This window comes from Pygoscelis adeliae, unplaced genomic scaffold (assembly GCF_000699105.1).
Source record: "Pygoscelis adeliae isolate BGI_AS28 unplaced genomic scaffold, ASM69910v1 Scaffold166, whole genome shotgun sequence".
NCBI classification, from domain to species: Eukaryota; Metazoa; Chordata; class Aves; order Sphenisciformes; family Spheniscidae; genus Pygoscelis; species Pygoscelis adeliae.
In genome coordinates, this window is record NW_008825156.1 from 3475077 (window position 1) to 3480644 (window position 5568).

General features: G+C 48.5%; 1 long non-coding RNA gene across 1 annotated transcript; it reads right to left on the reverse strand.

Moving 5' to 3' along the window:
* Positions 1-2191: 2191 nt before the first annotated feature.
* LOC103920715 lies at positions 2192-4380 on the reverse strand. The gene is made up of 3 exons (XR_663810.1): positions 4214-4380; positions 3703-3780; positions 2192-3429 (listed from the first exon to the last, which is right to left on the reverse strand). It is a non-coding gene; the product is annotated as an uncharacterized LOC103920715 (long non-coding RNA).
* Positions 4381-5568: the final 1188 nt, after the last annotated feature.

Sequence of the window (5568 nt, forward strand, 5' to 3'; positions counted from 1 at the left end):
TTGAAATTCATGCTAGATAAGCAAAAGCTAATGTTTTCCTGAATCTTTCATAATGTGGGTCTCAAACAAACAGGGATGCTGGAGGCAGAAACCGGCTGAGCACAGAGAGAGGGAAACATCCAGATCTTCTGCTCTTAAACTCAGAGGTCTCCAGTGATGGAGCCCTGCAGCCCTGACTGGGGGGGGGAGCTCATGGGGTGCCTGGCTATGTACAGTGCTCGATTGCAAAGACAGGGTGGGTCCTTGTCTCCTCAGCCCCAGCACAGCAGTGCTCAGGCCTGCACCCCGATGCAGACCATGCAGCAGCTTATAGTGCTTAATAGCTTTGGGGGGTTTTTTGGGTTGGTGGGTGGTTGTTTTTTTTAAAGTACAGGCTTCCACCACAGCAATCCAGGTGTTTTACTCTATCCAGGCTCAACAAAAATACGGCTCTTGCTCCAGGCTTGGTTTGTTAACACCACCAGGAGAGGTTAAGATGTGAGAAAGCTGGGCGTACAGAGCATCCGCCTGCTATGCACACATGCGTCCACAGGGAGCAGGAAGATGCTGTGTGACCAGACTGAATCAAAGCTATGCTTAGCAGCCAGGAGCACTGTACTGCAGCGTTCTTGCTAAGGCACGCGCACAGCTGAAACACTCAGGCTGTGCACAGGGGAGTTGGGTTACACAGAGAAGCAAGCTGACGCTCTCATGGCTGAGCATCTGCTGTGCCACGGCACAAGCATAGACCAAGTCGCTTGGGGCTACTGCTGACTTGCTTCTGTGGAGGTAATGTTAGCTGAGGGTGTTGTACTGTGTCTCTGGTTCTCCTGAAAGGGGAGAGAGGGTGTGTTGATAATCAGCTTGCTTAGATGAAATGCTCTACTCGTGAAAGAGTACTCATACCTGGCAGATAAAATGAAGCTCTGACAAGAGAGTTGCGACTTAAGTCAGCCAAACTGAAGCCCAAAACTGCAGAGATGGTTGCTGCATGATAATGCTAAGGTGTAAAAGCTTATGGGGTTTTGTTTGGTTGGTTGGTTTTTGCTGGTTTTGATTATTTTTTCAAACAAGTGAAGCAAAGCTGATAGTTTATGGTTATTGAAGTTAACCACTGTTATTAAATAGCTGGGGGGGAGGGGATGAGTGTCAGTTTCCAACTTCTACAGCCTTCTATTGCTGTGCTATCCAACTGTATTTTTAGCACAGCGCATGGCTTACATACTGGTATGCCAGCTACAGCATTGCCTCAAACAGTGCCTGAAAGCAAGCTGCTATTGCTGAGGGTCGCAGGGCTAAGTGCCTTGGGAAAGGTAGAAGACTGAGATGGTCAAAGACAAACGTTATGGCCATTATTTGGTTGTGTAGTTAAAGGTGAGGGGCAGAGGCAAGGACTATGTCTGAGTGGAGCTGGATGGATGCATGCTGCCTCCTCCTCAGCTCTACTACCCGGGGGTGATGTGCTTTGCTTTTGCTTCTTGTCAGTCCGACCAGTGTAAGAAAGCAAGTAGCTGGGAAACCTGAACTGTAAAAGCATCCCCTAACAGACAATGGGGTTTGACGGGTAAGCGGAGGGGTGGGCTGCTGTCAGAGGACAGACCACGAGTGTCTGTACAATGTGCGGGCATGTTGTTGAAGTGAAGTGTCTGATGTGAGAAAAGGGTCCAATAATATAATAACAAACATGTCCAAAAAAACCTACTGTGGTTATGGTGCAAGACTTTATTGAGCTTGAGTTATGGAACAGCATCTTCCTTGCACAGTAAGTACCCATGGAAGGGGACACGACGGGGGTGTGTGTGTGTGATGACAATGACAAGGGGGGGCCCACATGTGGCAGAAAATGCATGTGTGAGTTGGGGGGGTGCAGGGCACAGCAGTGCTGTGTGCAGGTGTGTTGGGTGAGTGTGCAGTGGGCATGTGTTGTGTCATATGTGTCCATGTATTCAGGGGACTGGTATTGTGGTTTGCGTCATCAGTAGCGTGTGTGTATGTATGTGGGCACATGCATGTGGAGTGTCCTGCGTGGAGCTTCACGCATGTGCAGTGTCATGTGTGGTATGCAACATGCATTTGTGGTGTGTCATGTCTGCAAGCACGTGCATGGTGTCATATGTGGCATCACAAGTGTGGTGTGTCTTGGGTGTGCAGCATATGTGGGGTGTGATGTGTGCAGTATCACGTGTGGTGTCATGTGTGCAGCACGTGCTGTCATGTGGTGCATCACACATGCAGCATCACAGGTGTGGTGTCGTGTCATGCATGTGGGGTCTGACATGTAGCATCATACATGTGGGGTGTAATGTGTGTGGCATGTCCTGTGTGGTGTCACATGTGGTATGTCACAGGTGTGTGGCAAACGTGGTGTTACATATGTGCAGCGTACATGTGGTGTCCCACATGTGGTGCATCACACAAGTGCAGCAGCATCACAGGTGTCTTGCACGTGTGCGATGCCTGAGTGTCTTGTGCTGCAAGTGTGCAATGCAGTGTTGTGTACTTGCAAGTGTGCTGTGGTGCAAGTGGCACATGACGTTGTGTGGTACACACCAGTGTGTTGTGGTGCAAGTGTGCAGCAGGTGTGGGTGTTGTGCAGCACACAGGTGTGCAGTGAGCACAGGTGGTGTGGGGCACACACGGTGCACTACCCCACTGTTTTGTGACTCGCCTGTGTGTTGCATGAGTAGCACGCAGGTCCTGTCTCCACTGCCTGGCACCAGCATGGTTTGTATCCCAAGTGTGCAGCATACACCTACTCTGTTTTTCATGTGTGCATGAGTGGGTTTTGCCTCCGGTGGGTGTTGTGTGTTTTAGATGTGCAGGGGTGTGTGTTCTGTGTCTCAAGTGTGGTGTGCACATGGGGCATGCACAAGTGGTTGGTGTCTCACAGCTGCAGTGCAAGTGGTTTGTGTGTCACATGAAGAAGCCCCCCTGGGTGCCACTGAGGTTCTCCCCCACAGCTGCCCTCCAGCCTGCCCTGACTGATCGCATCCCCCTCCCTCCTGCCCAGCATGGGTGTTGTCATGGCTGGCTGCAGCTGTCTGGGGATGAAGCGCCCCGTTGGGGTGCCAGCCAGTCTGGCTGCTGTGCAACAGGAGCCTGCCTGCAGCCCCACTGGCATTTTTCAAGGCTGGAAGGGTTTTGTGTCCCCCACTCCCCCTCACCACACAGCCCTGCTCTGCGTGAGCTGAAGTCCTGTCGAGGGAGGTGGTGGGTAAACACTCCCTCTGTGCACATCAGCAGCCTTCTGCTACAGCAAGACCCACCCCGTCAGCCACAGTCCCAAAGGTGAAGGCACAGGCAAGGCAGACTGCTCCCATGCAGCACCTCCATGGCAGCAGGAGAGATGCTGAGGGTGTAGGAACACGTACAAGTGTGGTGGGAAAGAACTGTAGCTCCTGAGGCCAAGCCTTCTGCTTTTCCTCCTCATGGCAGCACATCTGCAAAAACCTGAATCCAAAGCAAGGTTAATGGTTAGAGACATTCCTCACTGCAATAATCTGGCCTTGTAACTTTGTCTAAGAGTACTGTCACTCTGCTAGCCCACTGAGGGAAAAAGTCTTGAAAGCATCTACACTCATCTACAAAACTCACTGGGCTTTGGCTCCAGAGCTGCTTGGATGCTTTTGACCATTTATCCTATGTTCTTATGTGATAATAGTTGATCCAAACACAGAGGAACATCACTGGGAGGCATCAACTGCCTGTTTTCAGCCCACTCACCTTAGCATCACAACTTTGGTTTATACCACCTCATCAACTGCACCACAGCTCTTTTCTGGTTTTACCATTTTAACTTATCTGAAAGAAAACCATGTATACATCATATCATGCTGAATGTTAGAAGTATTTATTTTTTTATTTACAAAGCAGCTCTTTCAATTTGTTACTAGCGGAATAGAATCATAGAACCATTAAGGTTGGAAAAGACCTCTAAGATCATTGAGTCCAACCGTCAACCCACCACCACCATGCCCACTAAACCATGTCCCTAAGCGCCGCATCTACACGTCTTTTAAATACCTCCAGGGATGGTGACTCAACCACTTCCCTGGGCAGCCTGTTCCAATGTTTAACTACTCTTCCAGTAAAGAAATTTTTCCTCACGTCCAATCTAAACCTCCCCTGGTGCAACTTGAGGCCATTTCCTCTCGTCCTAATAATGTGTATTTAAAATACACAATAATAATAAATGAAGTGGGGGGACAAGGCCTGCTATTCGCACCCCACTTACTTAAACAGCAAGACAAACCACATGGTAACAATTTCCTTCCTTCCTTTGCAGTCCTTCAAAGGTCTTCCAGTGTTTCACCATCCACTAGAAAAGGCCAATTTTGGCTGCTGGGCACATGCAGAGGGGATTTCTTCAGTGAAACTCCTTGCACAGAGGCTGTGGGCTCAGCTGCTGCCTGAAACAAGAGTCACACATTAGAAAAGCTGCAAAGCTTTGACCCAGTGGCCGCTGCATCTTCAGCACTGATTTCAAGCACTGCGGCCCTTTCTCAGCCTGGCAAGAAAGTCAGGCATTTGATTTTTTTTTTTTAATATGTGCATGTACATAAATGCTACATATATACACACACAGAGCCACACATATGTACATAAATATTTATTTACATGTATATACATATATAGGTAGATAGACAGATGAAGATAGACATATGCTTGATTAAAAAAGACACTTGGAGTGGCCAATTAAGAGCCAAGTACTTCATTACCCAGTTCAGCAATGGACTGCAATCCTGTGCGCCTCACAGTCCCAGCTAGTGTGTTAAAATGCAACTTTTTCTGTTTCAACCTGTGTGACAAATTTAACCCTGCTAAGGGCCAGCAGCAGGTAACCTGCCACCGAGGGCCATTTGGAGACCCGTTTCCACCTCAGCAGCTGAAACTGTGGCCAGTGACATTTCAAAGCCCTCATGTCACAATTTTTAGACAGGGAACAAAATGAGGCTGAGGGTGAAGAGGCAGCAGGAGTGGGGAAAGCTGCATTTCCAGAGACACGATGGTTCCTGGTGGCAGACAAGAGGTTTCCAGCACTTGCTCTGGGGCAAGGATTCGGGGTGCCAGGCTCCATCACCTCTGGGGACATGGGAGATGGCTCGTGCCACTCAGCTGAAGCCTGGGTCAATGGCCCATCATTTCTTCCTGTGGTTTGCCCCATCCCAACATCTCCCTTCCCCTGACCCAGTCTTAGGTACTCAGCTCCTGGTTGAGACACAAGCATTAGGTCAGCTGCTGTGCATTTGTAGTTGAAGTGTATTCAGCACCTACTGAAACTGCCACAGCCCTTCATATATGTATATATAAATACATATATTTTATATATAAAAATAATATATACTATTATAGACAACATACATATATATTTATATGTGTATATATACCAAAAATATACAAAAGAGATAAAAGATCTTTTATACACACACACACACATTTTTTCCTGACCTGTACAAAGACATCTGGCATAACCAACTGACCATCCAGTACTGCCCAAACGATCCTGTCACCCACGAATGAGTGCAGTGACATGTCACCAAAACCGAGGCAACTGAAAAACCAGACGCAAACGGTGCGGAGTACGCTCCT